A 19613-nucleotide genomic window follows, 5' to 3' on the forward strand; every position below is an offset into this window, starting at 1 on the left:
GGATGTGTGCTGCGTCCCCTACAATGCTTCCTCCACACGCACAATTGTACAGCTAAATACCATTCCTCTCTCCAAATTTGTTGACCACACCAGAGTAGCAGGTAGGACATCAAATAATGACAAGACAGAATACAGGAAAGAGATTGAAAGACTTGTGACATGGTGTCAACAGAACAACCTCTCTCAATTTCAATAAGATGAAGGAGATGATCATTGACTTCAGGAAAGGGGCAGAGTTTACACCCAGTCCACATTAATTCACTAATGTCAAAAGAGAAGATGGATTCAATTTCTTTGAGACAAGTACATTGAGGTGAAAATCCTGAGGAAGGGCCTGACTGCCTTTTACTGCCTATAGATGCCGTGTAACCTGTTAATTTTCTCCAGCACTTTTGTGTACAGCAGACTGCACAGCGACAGCTTCAATCTGGTCATCAACTGACTTCCAGAATAGCATCCATTTTCCAGTACCAGTGACTATACATAGTATGATTGCCCGTTTTATTACATTATATCAGCCTAGTGTTGAAATATCTACAATATGTTCAGTACATGAATGAGACATTTAATTCTTCTTCTTTCTTTGGCTTGGCTTCGCGGACGAAGATTTATGGAGTGGGTAAAAAGTCCACGTCAGCTGCAGGCTCGTTTGTGGCTGACAAGTCCGATGCGGGACAGGCAGACACGGTTGCAGCGGCTGCAGGGGAAAATTGGTTGGTTGGGGTTGGGTGTTGGGTTTTTCCTCCTTTGCCTTTTGTCAGTGAGGTGGGCTCTGCGGTCTTCTTCAAAAGAGGTTGCTGCCCGCCAAACTGTGAGGCGCCAAGATGCACGGATTGAGGCGATATCAGCCCACTGGCGGTGGTCAATGTGGCAGGCACCAAGAGATTTCTTTAGGTAGTCCTTGTACCTTTTCTTTGGTGCACCTCTGTCACGGTGGCCAGTGGAGAGCTCGCCATATAACACGATCTTGGGAAGGCGATGGTCCTCCATTCTGGACACGTGACCCACCCAGCGCAGCTGGATCTTCAGCAGCGTGGACTCAATGCTGTCGACCTCTGCCATCTCGAGTACTTCAACGTTAGGGATGAAAGCGCTCCAATGGATGTTGAGGATGGAGCGGAGACAACACTGGTGGAAGCGTTCTAGGAGCCGTAGGTGATGCCGGTAGAGGACCCATGATTCGGAGCCGAACAGGAGTGTGGGTATGACAACGGCTCTGTATACGCTTATCTTTGTGAGGTTTTTCAGTTGGTTGTTTTTCCAGACTCTTTTATGTAGGCTTCCAAAGGCGCTATTTGCCTTGGCAAGCCTGTTGTCTATCTCATTGTCGATCTTTGCATCTGATGAAATGGTGCAGCCGAGATAGGTAAACTGGTTGACCGTTTTGAGTTTTGTGTGCCCAATGGAGATGTGGGGGGGGCTGGTAGTCATGGTGGGGAGCTGGCTGATGGAGGACCTCAGTTTTCTTCAGGCTGACTTCCAGGCCAAACATTTTGGCAGTTTCCGCAAAGCAGGACGTCAAGCGCTGAAGAGCTGGCTCTGAATGGGCAACTAAAGCGGCATCGTCTGCAAAGAGTAGTTCACGGACAAGTTTCTCTTGTGTCTTGGTGTGAGCTTGCATGCGCCTCAGATTGAAGAGACTGCCATCCGTGCGGTACCGGATGTAAACAGCGTCTTCATTGTTGGGGTCTTTCATGGCTTGGTTCAGCATCATGCTGAAGAAGATTGAAAAGAGGGTTGGTGTGAGAACACAGCCTTACTTCACGCCATTGTTAATGGAGAAGGGTTTAGAGAGCTCATTGCTGTATCTGACTCGACCTTGTTGGTTTTCGTGCAGTTGGATAATCATGTTGAGGAACTTTGGGGGACATCCGATGCGCTCTAGTATTTGCCAAAGCCCTTTCCTGCTCACGGTGTCGAAGGCTTTGGTGTGGTCAACAAAGGTGATGTAGAGTCCTTTGTTTTGTTCTCTGCACTTTTCTTGGAGCTGTCTGAGGGCAAAGACCATGTCAGTAGTTCCTCGGTTTGCGCGAAAGCCGCACTGTGATTCTGGGAGAATATTCTCGGCGTCACTAGGTATTATTCTATTTAGTAGAATCCTAGCGAAGATTTTGCCTGCAATGGAGAGCAGCGTGATTCCCCTGTAGTTTGAGCAGTCTGATTTCTCGCCTTTGTTTTTGTACAGGGTGATGATGGTGGCATCACGAAGGTCCTGAGGCAGTTTTCCTTGGTCCCAACAAAGCTTGAAAAACTCATGCAGTTTGGCATGCAGAGTTTTGCCGCCAGCCTTCCAGACCTCTGGGGGGGATTCCATCCATACCTGCTGCTTTGCCACTTTTCCGTTGTTCGATTGCCTTATATGTCTCATCCTGGGTGAGGACCTCATCCAGCTCTAGCCTTAGGGGCTGTTGAGGGAGCTGGAGCAGGGCGGAATCTTGGACTGAGCGGTTGGCACTAAAAAGAGATTGGAAGTGTTCTGACCATCGGTTGAGGATGGAGATCTTGTTGCTGAGGAGGACTTTGCCGTCTGAGCTGCGCAGCGGGCTTTGGACTTGGGATGAGGGGCCGTACACAGCCTTTAGAGCTTCGTAGAAACCCCTGAAGTCGCCAATGTCCGCAATTTAGACATACAGTACAGTAACAGGCCCTTTCAGCCCACGAGCCCATGCCTCCCAATTAAACCCAAATGACCTACAGCCCCCAGTATGTTTTGAAGGATGGGAAGAAACCAACACAGACATGGGGAGAACAAATTCCTTACAGACAGCTTGGGATTTGAACCTTGGTCCCACTTACACCCAAATGACCTTCAACCCACAGTACGTTTCAAAGGTGGGGAGGAAACCAGAGCCCCCGAGGAAAACCAACACAGCCATGGGGAGAACAAACAAATTCCTTACAGATGGCAAGGGATTCAAACCCTGGTGCTGTAATACTGTTGCTCAAACTGTTATGGTAACCATGACACCCTCTTTAGAAACCACAAAATGCATTTGTACATGCCATTAAATCTGTGTGGATCAAAATCATCTCTTCAGCTCTCTCAAAGAGGAGTATGGTCCTTCTATTCCTCTCCCAAATTAAGACATGAGCAGTGAATTACAACTGCTCCAGCGGCCTGATAAATAGCACAATAACCATTGTGGAACAGCCTACCAGGAAGAAAGTGTCAATTCTGATTGATCTGAAATAGTGGATCTCAGATGGGAGTATTCAACAAGAACAAAAAAAATTTCAGCATTTCTCAAAACTAGTGGGCTAAGAAGAGGGGAGAAAATTTCTGCTGACAAAAAAAATGAAGATCACATTAAATTGCAAATTCAACAGTCTTGAAACAAGGGATTGGCATTTAAATGGAAATAAGGTTTTTTTGACCAGAAACATCAACTGATTCTCATACCACAGTTGCTGCCTGAACCTCTCAGTATTTCCAGCATTTTCTGTTTTTATTTCATATGTCCAGTATTCTGCATACATTTCATTTTCATGGCCAGTTGTCTGAGCTAACAAATGTCATGCACGGATAATGCTGAGATTTTGATTAATCAAAAGCATCTGCAAAAGTCCCCTGAAATATAAATCAACAGCTTTCAATCAATGGTAAAAATTGGGCAAAAGTGCAAAACAGCAAATGTTGGCCCTGAGTATATTGCCAAAATAACAGAGTTTTATGTGGACGTCATTCATCAATCATGAGAGACCCCATGAATTGTGCTTACAATTTATGTTGAAATTGGCAGTTCACATGCAAGTTTGCCCTATGGATTTAATGAAGATCCAGCACTTGCACATTAAACGCAGTGCTACACTGGAACACATTTTCCAATGGAAACTGATCATTTGTAATGCCAGGGAACTATGGTCACAATAACTAATTCAAGCCACGTAGCTTCATTCCTATAAGTAGTAAATTGTCATTGAAGATATCAAATTTTATACTTCTAATTATTTCTTTTTTCTGTTCAATTATATTTTTCTTCTGTTCTCCTATTCTTTTCATTTTTCTGTTTTAACTCCATTCCGTTGCTTTTTCAATCTTAAAATTTGATTACTTTTGGACTGCTGGATTCATTGTTCACCAAGGTCCCAGATGCTTTGCCATGATGTCATGTTCCAGCAACATACAAAATTAATGGGACCCACTTCAAGATGTCCCATTCCAGAAAAATCTGTGCCATTATGTTGTCAAAGTAAGAAGAACAGAGAAAGTAGAAGTACTTGAGATAAGTTGTAAATTGAAATGTAAGTTGCTAATTTTAGAAGATTTTAGGTCATTCCTCTATATTACAGAAAGCATATCCATTCAAATAACTTTCTTATATATTCATTCTTGGGCATTTCAGAAGATGATTAAGAGGGACTACACTAAAAATAAATGTACTAATGCCAGTTTTAACGCCATTGACAAAGTTCATAAACAAGTCAGCATTTATCTGCTAACAACATGAACTGCATTTTCCAGACCAAGGTTTCATTGTTTTTTTTAAATAGAAAAGTAGCCCACAGTTTATTTTATGGGCTCATATAATAATTTGAAGTTGACATTTGAATGTCTGTGAGTTTCAGCCCAAGCACATGCCATTCACCTGCATGACTTGCTATTACACGAATTTGCGGTGTCATGCCATACCAATTTCTCACTGAACGTTTCATCTGAAACATAGACTTCTCTGTAAACTAGCTTTCCACTTTTCAGTGAATGTCTCTTTTATATCACTTACAAAACACATTCATCCCATTTTAGCTTAGTCTTTATTATAATACTTGCTTGTGACACTATTTTCATTTCCTAATTGGATAAATAGAGGCCATTTTGCAAAATGCAATAAAAATGAACACATTTCTCTAGTCAGTCCACCTCACAGATACTCCTTTGTAGGTATATTTGTTAACTTGCCTTGAATTTCAAATGTGGTCAACTTTTCTTTTAATAACACGAGTAACAGAATGAATATTAATAAGATCCCATTAAAAAAGGTTTAAATTCTGTGAAAACTTAAAGGACCACATTGATTGGCTGAGTTATCAAAACACTGGCCTGGTCCAGGTGTTTTCCTTTGCCATTTCCATGGTCAACTTTAGTTTAAAGGCACATTTTATTATCTTTGAATACATGAATGGGATGGATACAGATTGTTTGAACACAGCATTTAAGCTTAAAATTATCATTCAATAAAGCACTGAATATCGCTAACTCCTTTGTAATAGAAATATGCGGCAATGGCACATTTCCTAATTGCATCCTACCGGCAAGTGATGACAAGTGGTGGTGCTCACTCCAGATGATGTGGGCATTCTGATGCCTGAATCATGTGGTATTCATGATGTAAACAAGCTTGGGATACCTCAGCCAAACAACAATGGCTCAAATCCCACTATCAAGCTCATGCTCATATTGATGATGGAATAATTCATAAATACATCATGTATTACCTAAGACCAATAAAGAGAGACCTGTTTTGGAATTTCCATTGATAGACCCAGCCTAGTTGTTGCTCATTGTTTTCTTCGTATTGATTGGCTGGTGCATTTAATTGTTTTCTATCTTTTACATGATTAGTTTAAATTGCTATTAATCTGGTTCAAGATGCATATATTTTTGCCAAAAATCCTAATCATCCCTGAATTCACATCAGTTTAAAGAGTGTGTGCAAATGCAACAAACGTTCCATTGTAAGAGTGAGATACTGAGCCATCAAAGTTAGAGCCACCACACTGAGTTTATTTCTGCAGGGTTGGTGGCAGACCTAAGAAGCAAAATTCCTAGAGTATCTATGTTTTGATACCCAGTATGCAAATGGTTTGCTCACATGCTTGTTCCAACCATCACCAAAATATCTGTTTTAAATTATTTTCTTTGTCATTTCATTAATTTGGGGTGATCAGTTTTGAGTCGAAAAGGAGACTTATGAGTGGTTTAGTTTTTGGAGCAGTAGTGCATCTGACAAATGGATGGAAGCATTTTGTAAAGAGCCAGTCTATATTTATCCCATGACTCCAGAGCAGAATCAAACGTGTGCCCCAAGATAAAATGCCACCGACTATCAACTACCACAGCGCTGGCATTAGCCAATACCTCCCGATTTATTGGGGCAGAGCCTGATTTTCTGGCAGCAGTGGGACAGTTTCCTTCCACCAGCTTGTCTCATTCCTTTCTCACTGGCCAGGGCTTATCCCAAGTCTAATACCAGCTCACTATTATATTTAAGAAAACAATGAGGGCAGTCAGTGCCTAGCATGCATGACTACACTGAACAAATGTTAGCTGAGAATAAAAAAAAACTGAAAAGAGCGCTCTTGTCTCTTAATCTGCATACAAGCCTGTTCCCAAGTGCATTGAATGATGAAACATCCTGTAGCTATGAAAATAAATCACACAATAACCTGGTTAAAATTTTCTTTTGTGTTCTCCTCAAACAACAGGTTTTAAAATTAAAAATACCGTTTTTTATTATTCCATGATCATTTTTAAATTGAGAAAATCATCAATGTGGAACAGGAATACAATTGAAATGCAGCAAAATAATTGACCATTTGACTGATACCAGATGATCCACGTTTCTGTATCCCTTTTTACTAAAATCTTTGCTCCTAAAAGTTAAGCCAAAGCACACGTCAAAAGCTTAAAGTTCTGGCAGAATTGATGCAGTTTCACTGGGCACCATTACTAAATCTAGGTGTGGGATTTCATCTTGGAGAAATTTCTTAACATTTACGTTGGTCAGATCTGTCAGAAAATCGGAGATCCTAATGAATTCAAAGAGCATCTTATAGCTACAGATCAAACAAAAGAGAGATGAAGTTCCCTTTGATTTTCAATAATTTTATCTAATTTTATTGTGTATAAGCAAAGTAATTGTTTTTTTTAAATGACCCAGAGACTTAAAAATTCATCACAGCTTTTACAGTGGCAAACCTAGGCTGGGGTTCTTTTAATTGGCAGTTTTCAGGGAAGTTCACATTTTAGAACTTTCTCAGGGTGCTGTTCGAGGCATGCCTACAGAACTGGGGAGCAAAGAAGGCCATTAAGATCAAGGACGGGCATGGGAAGCATGAATTTCCTCACCTCCAGATTCTAATCAGTGAGGGTTGGTAAGAATATCCCCATCGGTACGGGAAAACCGCAGGGTTGTGTTCTTAACTGCCTGATATACACACTTTACTTCTAAGACTGTGTGGCTTGGTAAAGACAACACCATATACAATTTTGCTGACAAAACCAGAGTAGTGAGTTGCATAAAAAGGAGTGATGTGTCTGCATACAGGAGGGAGATTCAAAACTTGGCTGAATGGTGTCATAACAACCTTGCACTCAGGGTCACCAAAACCAAGGAGAACCTTTCCTGGACCCATTATCAAACAAATGTCACAGTGAAGAAGACCTACACTATCAAACAAATGTCATCGTGAGGAAAGCACATCAGTGCTTCCTCAGGAGTTTGCAAAGGTTTGGTATGACATCTTGGCAAACTTCTACAGATGAGTGCTGGAAACTGTGCTGACAGGCTGCATTATGGTCTGGAATGAGGGCACCAATACATCTGGGCAGAAAGCCCTGCTAATAAAATAGTGGACAAAGCCCAGTACATTACTGGCAAACTCTCACCTCGATTGAGAAAATTTACACGGAACCCTTCCATTGGAGAGCAGCAGCAATCATCAAGCATCTAAACCACCCAGGACATGCCCTGTTCTCAATCCTGCCATCAGCAGAGATGTAGAGGTACAGGTGCCACAAGACTTGTACCACCAAGTTCAAGAACAGTTCCTACCCCTTCACCATCAGACTCCTCAACAACAAACTCAATTGGAGACTCATTTAAGGACACTTATTTTGGACATTATGTATCATTGAATTTTTTTTCAGTATTGCACAGTTTGTTTACATTTCTTTCTTTGTTTATATTTCTCTCTTTTCTATCTATCTTTTCTTGAGTACAGTTTTTTTTGCACAACCAATAAGTAGAAATAATGCCTGGCCCGCAGGAAAAAAAATCTCAGGGTTACACGTGATGTCATGTATGTATTCTGACGACAAATTTTAACTTTGAGATGACAGTTTGGGCAAAGGGTATAATTTGCCCAACAGAAACATGACTCTAAACTTCTGAAAGCATAAAATGAACAGGAAATCACATACAAAGTGAATACTGCCAATTTATCTTATGTTTCATTGCTACTCCTTAAGACAACATCCATAATTTAATATAATCATGACTCCTCCTCACCCTCCTTGGGTAAGGTTAAACTTGCACTTCCTTTCAGGTTACTCTATTCATTGGGATTTAAACCGATTTATTAATTTCCTCTATTAATATTTCTGATTGTTACAGCATCGTAACAACCTTCCAAGGCTAAAATGAGCAGCAGTCACCTTTGTAGCTAACAGAAGCAGACCAATGGCACTATGGTTGGCTCTGACCCTCAGATGTCAGGTAGAGCGATAGTCATAGGGGACTCGATAGTCAGGGGAACAGATAGGAGAATCTGCAGCCGCAAAAGAGACACCAGGATAGTGTGCTCGAGTCCAGATGTCTCTGAGCAGGTGCAGAATATTCTTAAAGGGGAGGGTAAGCAGCCAGAGGACTTGATACATATTGGTACGAAAATGACATAGACAGCAGTGGGGTAGAGGTCCTGCAATGTAAGTTTAGGGAGTTAGGAAAGAGAGTGAGGAGCAGGATCTCCAAGGTGGCAATCTCTGGATTACTCTCTGGGCCATGACTAATGAGTAGCTGGAGATGGTGCAGGAGTGAGTTTCAAGCTCTTAGATCATTGGACACTTCTCTGGGGAAGGGGTGACCTGCACAAGTGTGATGACTTGCACCTGAGCTGAAGGGGAATTAATATCCTGGCAAGGAGGTTTGCTAATGTTGTTAAGGGTGGAGGGGAGAGGGGGAATTAAACTAGATTTGCAGTTTAATTGTTACACAAGTAGATGCATGCTTGTAGGGAATTTGTATGGAAGGACAGGCAGATTACAGGGCTAAATGTTTTGTATTTAAATGTGTGCCACAAAAAAAATATGGTGTATGGGCCCTTGTAGTACAGTTACAGATTGGCAGTTATGATGAAGAGGTTATTAGGGAGTCGTGGCTAATGAATGGATGCCATTTGGATCTGAAATTCCATGGGTACACAATGTATCAAAAAGTAGGCCGGTAACCAGAGGGGGTGTTGTGGCTCTGCTGGTAAGGAACAACATTAAATCATTAGAAGGAGGTGGCACATCAAGAAAGATCGTTATTGAATGAAGATCTACCAGGACCAATGCCTGAAGAGGGCGCACAAAATCAGTGAACCGGTGCGGACTCGAAAGGCCAACATGGCCTGTTTCCGCTCCGTAAATGGTTAAATGGTTATATGGTTACATTATGGGTTGAGTTAAAAATGGCAAGAGTGAAAAGTCAGTTATATAACAGTGGCCAGGATTTGGACAACAAATTACAGTAGCAAATAGAAAACACCTGACAGAAGGGAAATTTTATGGTAGTCATGGGGGTTTTTAACATACAAGTAAATTGGTTAAAACCAGGTTGGGAGTGGATCACAAGATAAAGAATTTGAAGAGTGCCTGCAAGCTGGCTTTTCAGAGCACCTTGTTGATGATCCCACGAGGGGATCAGCTGTAGTGGATTGGGTGTTGGATAATGTACCAGAGGTGATTAGAGAGCTTAGAGTAAAGGAACCACGAGGGGACAGGACAGTGATCATAGTATAAATGAGTTCAATTTGAGATTTAACAAGGAGTTCTGAAAGAATAGTGGTAGATATTGTGAAGCCACTGTAAATGATCTTTCAGGACTCATTAAATTCTGTTATGGTCCCAGACGACTACAAAATCACAAATGTCACCCCACTATTCATGAAGGTAGAGAGATAGCAGAAAATAAATTATAGATCAGTTAGCCTGACGTCAGTGACAAGCAGGAGATGGAGTGGATGTTGTGTATTTCGATTTTCAGAAAACCTTTGACAAGGTTAAAGCCCATGGTATTAACAGGAAACATACTATGTGGGAGGAGGGTTGGCTGATAGGCAGGAAACCAAGTCAGAATATAGGGATCATATTCTGGTCGAATGACAGTTGCTCACGGTGTCCCACGAGGGTCAGTGTTGGGTCATTTCTTTTTATGATGTATATTAATGATTTAGATTATGGAATGAATGGCTTTGTGGCTAAATTTGCAGATGATATGAAGGAAGGTGGAGGAGCAGGTAGCGTTGTGAAAACCGAGAGTCTGCAGAAGGACAAATTAGGAGAACTGGCAGAGAAGATGCAAAAGAAAGACAATGCTGGAAAGCATACAGTCATGCACTTTGATAGAGAAAAACATAAATGAGCAGATTATTTTATAAAAGTGGGAAAAAAATGAAAATACCCTGAGGCAAATGGACCTGGAAGTCCTCGTGCAAAATAGACTGAAGCTTAACTTGCATGTTGAGTCAGTGGGGAGAAGAAAAATGCAATACAGGCATTCATTTCAAAAGGAATAAAATATAAAAGCAGGGACGTGATTTTGAGGTTTTATAAGGCATTGACGAGACCTCTTTATAAGGCACTGATGAGTTCCTCATTTAAGAAAGGATATGTAAATTTTGTAGAGGATTCAAAGGAGGTTCACTCAGAAGATTCTGGGAATAAAAGGGTTATCATATAAGGAATTTTTGGCGGGTTTTGGCCTGTACTCATTGGAATTTAGGAGAATTGGGGGCGGGAGGATCTCATTGAAACATTTTGAATGTAGAAAAGCATGGACAGAGTAGATGTAGAAAGGTTGTTTCCCATAGTGAGAGAGCCCCCAATTAGTGGTTCTCAACCTTTTTCTTTCCACTAACATACCACTAAGTGCTTTGTGATTAGTAAGGATTGATAAAGGTGGTATGTGAGTAGGAAGGGAAGGATGAGAATCACTGCTCTAGACTTAATTATTACTGATATATTTTGCTTGAGAAAATTTTTCATTGGCCCATTTCCTTTGGAGTTCTGAAACCGTGCAGATAACGAGTCAATTAGGTACGATTAAAACAGTGGTTTTCAAACTTTTTCTTTCCACCCACATACCACCTTAAGCAACCCCTTATTAATCACAGAGCACCTCTGGCATAAGGAATACTTAAAGTGGTATGTGAGTGGAAAGAAAAAGATTGAGAACCACTAGTCTAGAACAGAGGTAAAACACAGGATTCTGTTGACACCGTGGTTTAATGAAGAAACACATTCTGGAGAAACTCAGCAAGTCAAACAGTGCCTTTATGTAGCAACGGTAAAGATACATCACCAACGTAATATGCTTGAGCCTTTCATCAAGTTGTGGGAAAACATGAGAACAAGTTCCCCCACACCTTGATGAAGGGCTCAAGCCCAAAACGTTGGTGATGTATCTTTACCGTTGCTACATAAAGACACTGTTTGACCTGCCGAGTTTCTCCAGTATTTGTGTGTTTCTTCACTGGTCTAGAACAAGTGGGCCACTTCAGGACTGAAGGGTGTCTGCAGAGAAGAGATGAGGAGGAAATTTTTGCCGGAGCGTGGTCAATCTGTGGATTTTTTTGCTGCAGGTGGTTGTGGAGGTCAGGTCATTGGATGTATTTACAGCTGAGATTGATAGGTTCTTGATTAGTCTGGGGAGAAGGCCGGGCAGTGGGGCTGAGTGGGAAAATGGCTCATGATTAAATGGTAGGGCAGACTCAGTGAGCTCAATTGTCTAGTCCTGCTCTTATGGTCTCTTTTGGACTTTCAGTGTGTGTGGTTTAGACACTCTGCAAGATATTTAATAACGATGATGCATGAAGTAAGAGAAAAAGAGCTGCAGCAAGTAAGAATTTCAGTGCATGTGTACATTGTACAATGTATCTCATAATTAACACATTTTACCAAACTTGAAGAATTTTAATTCCATCTTATACAATCAGATATTTGATAAAGGGTAAAAATAGCTGCAGTTTTCCTGTAGTTATTTCATTAGATTTATAGGGTTGTCAATGTTAACTGAATTTTTCAATGCCTCTGCAGTAATCACAACCACCATAGAGAAATGGGAAACATAACTGATAAATGCCTTTCTGTCATATTAACTCTACACATCTCTGGTTACATTTTATAGCTAATCTCAGTTTGTTTCAACGAGATATTTACTGTGGCATCAGAGAGCAACTACAGCGCAAAGTAGCATTAGTGTGGCAGGGTAGAAGGAAGAATCACAATTAGAAAATGAATTAAGATCAACTCAGTGAGTCAGATATCACAAATTTAGATGAGGTGATTTACTAGAAATTGAGTCTCTGAGGGAAATGAACAATTGAAAGCAGCTGTTTGATATATTTTCAACTTATTTTAAGAGTGCTCTGGAAACTAATTAAACACCAATATATTTCTGTCAAAGAGCCAAACACCAGGAATCCTTTTACAATGTTTGAAAGTGTGCAGGAGATATTAGCAGGAATGAAGGGTCATGTGGTTTCCCTGTGTAGGTATTGCAATGTTATCTGGTTTTAAGCAACACTTAACCCCGAAAAACCAGATTTTTTTTTCCCCTTTTTATAAGAGGAAAAAATATTGAAATCTTGCCCTTTTATCTAATTCAGTTTTTCTCTTTTTATCATCGTCTTCTTTGCATACTATGCTGTTTTGAATTTTTCATGTTCCAGTACCATGGAAGTATAACAACCCCAAGGCTTGATATATAAAAACACACACATTTTTATACACACACATGCACAATGTTACAGAAATCACATATAAATTTAAATTTATATTTAGACATATAGCACTGTAGCAGGCCATTTCACCCCACGAGTTCGTGCTGCCCAATTTACACCCAATTAACCTATCTCCCCCCCCCCCCAGTACATTTCAAAGGGTGGGAGGAAAACCAGACAGACAAGGGGAGAATGTAAAAACTCTTTACGGAGAGCGTAGGATTCAAACCCAGGTGCCGATTGCTGGCGCTCTAAAGCTGTTGCACTAACTGCTATGTCAACCGTGCAGCATACATACACATTTCATTGTTGCTCCATTCTCCACTCCCCTTGCTTCCTCTAAGAATTGCACTGTTGCTTTAATTTACTTTTCCCTCTTTCTTCTTCCTGCCTGCCCCTTCTGTTCAATCCAGCCAGATGAATTATATTTAGATTTCAATGATAAACCTGTTTACATTGAGTAACTATTAAAATGCCAATTCCACCACTGTTTCACAACTACACTGCCCTGGACACATCTTGTGCTATCTCCAAATGCTATATCCAATTCCACTGAAAATAGCACAGGGGTCCTACAGACAATAAAAGGCTCCCATTTGAACAGCTTAATGAGCTTCTGCCCAATTTCAATGGGTGTCTCAGCTGTTCCAAAGCCAGTCCTGAGGAATTTGCCTGAGGGTTAAGGCCACAGTGACTTAAGGGGAGTGCTCCTGCCAGAGTAACGAATTAAATTTTTAATTTTTTTAAATTTAGACATACAGCAATGTAACCATCCTTTCAGGCCTCTGAGCACATGCCACACAAATTTCCCATTAACCAATAACCCCAGTAGGTTTTGAAGGGTGGGCAATACTAGAGTACCCAATGGAAACCCACGTAGACATGGGGATGATGTACAAACTCCTTACAGACAGCACCGGATTCAAACCCACTGTAATGGCATTGTGCTAACCATATCACCCACGGAGGTTCATGGAAATACTCATAAACATGGTATTATGTTTACCAGAAATGCATGGAAGATCCAAGGGCACATTCGGCCCTATAGAATTTTAATAGATGCTTTAAATATATACCAATTTCCTATTTTAAAAATGTTTATCGTCTATTTAACCATTCAGAAATTAATATTTTTTAAAACTATGATACATTGGCCTGTGCGTGTAGGGATCATTAAAAGTAAGTTTCCATCCCATTGCCACATCAGATTTCAAGAGTTCAGAACCCCATTAAGTCTAAATGATCATAAATAATTATATCACCAGTAGATAGGATTGGGAAGTAAAGTTACGCCTATAAATTTTCAGCTTCCAGTGGCTTTTCTTTCTGCTGCTACTGTTCATGGTAACATGAAAACAAAATCAAATGCAGCAATTAGAGCCTCTGAGTTGAGACCCACTGAATATTGGAATTTAGGTCACTTTTAATGGCATTTGAACATTACAATGTGAAATCAGAGTCAAATTCCACATTCATTGAGCTCCTGTTCATTATTTGGAATGGACTATGTTGTTCATTGCCTTAGCTTGATAATCGTCAACAGCTTCAATGTCTGAACATAGCTAACATAATTAAATCAAAGAAAATCTACAGAAATGGGAAATCAGAAATAAAAATAGTAAATTCTGGAAACCAACATTTTGGTTTTTATTACTAAAGTTAAAATCTCCAAGTAACACGAGGAGGACTGAGAAACTAAAGCACCTAATTAATGAGTTGCTCTTCCATGCTGTGACCTGTAGTTGGTGATTTTTGAAACTAAGATCCTCCTGGTTTCAAATAAATTCGTCCTACCATACCCAAAGATTCAAAATCAAAGAACAAAGTTAACTCGGTGATTTAAAAGCTAATCTAAATATAATCAGTGATTATTCAAAATTCAAGAAATTGGAGTGACGTCTATTGGGTTCCGAGTTCCTTCAACCCAGTAAAGTTGTGCATTGCAGGACAAATATTGATGACTGGAATTTAAAATAAGCGCATTTGCATTTCATCATGATTTTAAATACTCGCAGGAACCGTTGCTAAATTAAAACATTCTCAGAGGTGCTGTGATCCATGTTAAACTATTTGAAACTTTGAAACATGGAACAGTGCATGTTGTATTTCCTCCTTACACAGGTCTGTGTTGAAAAAAGCCAACATCACAAGGCCAAAGTGGTCAGAGTGGAACTGGAAACTATGGATACACCCCAAAGAATATTGAGAGGCAGAATGCACTGTTCTTCCAAATATCACTTTATATCTTCTTAAAATGTCTCATGTCACACATATAAATGTATCAAAATTCATATATTTCACTTGTGTACTTTCAAAGAAATTATGCAATGGGTCTTACAATCATTTATGATCTCTGGATTTCACATTACTTTGCTATTACAATATTTTTGCAGTTTACAAGCACAGCAAGAGCTATTGAGGTCACTAAATTGATTTTAAAAAGTTTATAATGTGAATAACCAAGCAATTTTACCCTGCCAGTAAATGGAATTTATCCATCTGATGGGTTGTGTAAGGTTATGCAGGACCTTTCCCCTCCCCCACCCCCAGCCCACATTTTTATCTATGATTAATTGCGATGACACAGAAGAAAACAGAATTTGTGAGGAGGCTGTTGCAGATGAATTATTTGAAGGTATTTTGAAGTTTAAATTAGTAAATGCATTGCAGGTGTACTGCTGGACCACACAGATGAAGGAATCTCTGACAGAGCTGGTCAAGTACAAGTTGAATAATGGCCTTGAAGATAACAGTTTTTCTCAATGACATCTATCATGTTTTATTGCCTCAAGAATAATTGAAGTTAGAGTGCACAAAGAGATCTTCAGCCTGTTATATCTGCGCCAATTCCCATTCTTGAAACATAATTATCCACTCTCATCGATCTTCCAAGATCTTTGGCTTTACTGTTGTGCAGTTCCTTTTTAGACAGCTCAAAAATTATTTTCTATCATCTTCCTTTGTTATTCTATTGATATCTGAGATTATCCTTATTTGAAAATAATTCATCAACAGCCATAATTTGCTGATCACTGTGAACCCTTGCTCTGGACTTCCCAAAATTGAGATCATTCTTCTTGCATCGAATTTGCCCAGTCCTGTCAGGATTATAACTGTCTCTATGAGGTTCCCTCTCATTCTTCTAAATTTGAATGAGTATAACCCTAATCTATCCAGGCTTTGTTCAGATGTCAGTCTTGTCAGCCCAGGAATCAGTCTGGTAACCTTTGGCTGGACTTCCTCAGATTAAGGAACCAAAACTGAACACAAATCTCAAGGTGTACAACTGCCCATACAACTGCAAGAAGAAATCCTTGCTTCCACATTCAAAATCTCTCACAATAAAGTACAAGATGCCAACATACCATGTGCCTGCATTCCATATCCAGGCCTTGTTGACCCTCCACTTTTCCTAATATGTTAATAATCTGCCTGTCTGTTATTGCCATCAAAGGCGTTAATCTCCTATTTATCTAAGTTAAACAGCATCTGCTATGCATTTGCCCACTGCCTAAATAGCACAGAGTAGTGACACTGATTCATTAGGCCATAATGAATCTTGATATTATATAATTTCCTAGTTAATGTTACAAATATTTTTGATAGGTCATTTCATCCATTTGAGTGTATTTTCTTTTCTTTTTTTCTAGATGCCTGAGGTTTCCATCATTCCTGTCAACACGGTAAGATAGCAATTCTCCCCATTGCGCCAATGGTGGCTCACAGAGCAATTTTCCTGTAAAATTCCTGTAACCAACACTTCCGTCCCTGTCTCCCTGCCACCTACACAGTTGGGACAACTTATAGTAGCCGAGTACCCTAGTAATCCACACATCTCTGGGATTATGGGAATAAGCCACAACAAACAGAAGAAAGCCATGGTCAAAGGACCAACCTGCAAACACTCAACACCAGATTAAGATTGAATCCAGATTGCTGGTGTTGTGAGGTAGCAGCTCTATTAGTGACACCATTATGCAGAGATGAACAGGTAAGGAAGGTCCTGTTGTTCAGTGTATATTCATTCTGCCAGAATAGTTCACATGTTGAATGGAATTGTTTATTGTCATGAGTATAGTGATATACTGTAAAGCTTTGTTTTTCATGCTATCCAGGCTGACAAGTCCGATGCGGGACAGGCAGACACGATTGCAGCGGTAGCAAGGGAAAATTGGTTGGTTGGGGTTGGGTGTTGGGTTTTTCCTCCTTTGCCTTTTGTCAGTGAGGTGGGCTCTGCGGTCTTCTTCAAAGGAGGTTGCTGCCCGCCAAACTGTGAGGCGCCAAGATGCACGGTTTGAGGCGATATCAGCCCACTGGCGGTGGTCAATGTGGCAGGCACCAAGAGATTTCTTTAGGCAGTCCTTGTACCTTTTCTTTGGTGCACCTCTGTCACGGTGGCCAGTGGAGAGCTCGCCATATAACACGATCTTGGGAAGGCGATGGTCCTCCATTCTGGAGACGTGACCCATCCAGCGCAGCTGGATCTTCAGCAGCGTGGACTCGATGCTGTCGACCTCTGCCATCTCGAGTACTACGACGTTAGGGGTGTAAGCGCTCCAATGGATGTTGAGGATGGAGCGGACACAACGCTGGTGGAAGCGTTCTAGGAGCCGTAGGTGGTGCCGGTAGAGGACCCATGATTCGGAGCCGAACAGGAGTGTGGGTATGACAACGGCTCTGTATACGCTTATCTTTGTGAGGTTTTTCAGTTGGTTGTTTTTCCAGTCTTCCAAAGGCGCTATTTGCCTTGGCGAGTCTGTTGTCTATCTCATTGTCGATCCTTGCATCTGCAGCCGAGATAGGTAAACTGGTTGACCGTTTTGAGTTTTGTGTGCCCGATGGAGATGTGGGGGGGCTGGTAGTCATGGTGGGGAGCTGGCTGATGGAGGACCTCAGTTTTCTTCAGGCTGACTTCCAGGCCAAACATTTTGGCAGTTTCCGCAAAGCAGGACGTCAAGCGCTGAAGAGCTGGCTCTGAATGGGCAACTAAAGCGGCATCATCTGCAAAGAGTAGTTCACGGACAAGTTTCTCTTGTGTCTTGGTGTGAGCTTGCAGGCGCCTCAGATTGAAGAGACTGCCATCCGTGCGGTACCGGATGTAAACAGCGTCTTCATTGTTGGGGTCTTTCATGGCTTGGTTCAGCATCATGCTGAAGAAGATTGAAAAGAGGGTTGGTGCGAGAACACAGCCTTGCTTCACGCCATTGTTAATGGAGAAGGGTTCAGAGAGCTCATTGCTGTATCTGACCCGACCTTGTTGGTTTTCGTGCAGTTGGATAATCATGTTGAGGAACTTTGGGGGACATCCGGTGCGCTCTAGTATTTGCCAAAGCCCTTTCCTGCTCACGGTGTCGAAGGCTTTGGTGAGGTCAACAAAGGTGATGTAGAGTCCTTTGTTTTGTTCTCTGCACTTTTCTTGGAGCTGTCTGAGGGCAAAGACCATGTCAGTGGTTCCTCTGTTTGCGCGAAAGCCGCACTGTGATTCTGGGAGAATATTCTCGGCGATACTAGGTATTATTCTATTTAGTAGAATCCTAGCGAAGATTTTGCCTGCAATGGAGAGCAACGTGATTCCCCTGTAGTTTGAGCAGTCTGATTTCTCGCCTTTGTTTTTGTATAGGGTGATGATGGTGGCATCACGAAGATCCTGAGGCAGTTTACCTTGGTCCCAACAAAGCTTCAAAAACTCATGCAGTTTGGCATGCAGAGTTCTGCCGCCAGCCTTCCAGACTTCTGGGGGGATTCCATCCATACCTGCTGCTTTGCCACTTTTCAGTTGTTCGATTGCTTCATGGTCAAGAGCTTCATTGCCTCCAAACTCGAAAACCTTCCGACAGGCCTCTCGGACCGAATCATGTCCATGCGACTCCCACTTCAAAACAAGCGTCACATCACCCTCATCAGTGTCTATGCTCCAACCCTCCAGGCGGAACCAGCAGAAAAGAACAAGTTCTACACCGACCTGCGCAACCTCATCCAACGTACCCCTACAGCCGACAAGGTTGTCATCCTGAGCGACTTCAACGCTCGTGTCGGCAAAGACTCAGAAACCTGGCCAGGAATCCTGGGCAAGCATGGCGTCGGCAAGTGCAACGACAATGGGCGCCTCCTGTTGGAGCTCTGCGCAGAACAGCGACTTGTCATTACAAACACCCTTTTTCAGCAGAGGGACAGCCTTAAGACCACCTGGATGCATCCCCGATCCAAACACTGGCACCTCCTGGACTACATCCTGGTGCGAGAAAGTGACAAACAAGATGTGCTCCACACCAGGGTCATGCCTAGCGCGGAATGCCACACTGACCACCGGCTGGTTCGCTGCAAGCTCAACCTTCACTTCAAGCCAAAGCCCAGGAACAATAAAGCCCCCAGAAAGAGGTTCAATGTTGGAAACCTGCAGTCAGACGAAGCGAGAGGAAACTTCCAGGCAAACCTCAAAGCAAAGCTCGACGTTGCAACCCGCCTCACGGACCGTCCCCTGAAACCCTCTGGGATCAGTTGAAGACTACCATACTGCAATCCACTGAAGAGGTACTGGGCTTCTCCTCCAGGAAAAACAAGGACTGGTTTGACGAAAACAGCCAGGAAATCCAGGAGCTGCTGGCAAAGAAGCGAGCTGCCCACCAGGCTCACCTTACAAAGCCGTCCTGTCCAGAGAAGAAACAAGCCTTCCGTCGCGCATGCAGCCATCTTCAGCGCAAACTCCGGGAGATCCAAAATGAGTGGTGGACTAGCCTCGCCAAACGAACACAGCTCAGCGCGGACATTGGCGACTTCAGGGGTTTCTACGAGGCTCTAAAGGCTGTGTACGGCCCCTCACCCCAAGTCCAAAGCCCGCTGCGCAGCTCAGACGGCAAAGTCCTCCTCAGCGACAAGATCTCCATCCTCAACCGATGGTCAGAACACTTCCA

The 19613-nt window shown here is 41.9% G+C and overlaps 1 protein-coding gene across 1 annotated transcript in view; it reads right to left on the reverse strand.

The window, feature by feature from the left end:
* Positions 1-19613, reverse strand: part of LOC138763805 (metalloprotease TIKI2-like) — a 445092-nt gene that overhangs the window by 326281 nt on the left and 99198 nt on the right.

Source organism: Narcine bancroftii, chromosome 5 (genome assembly GCF_036971445.1).
Source record: "Narcine bancroftii isolate sNarBan1 chromosome 5, sNarBan1.hap1, whole genome shotgun sequence".
In the NCBI taxonomy this organism is placed as follows: domain Eukaryota; kingdom Metazoa; phylum Chordata; class Chondrichthyes; order Torpediniformes; family Narcinidae; genus Narcine; species Narcine bancroftii.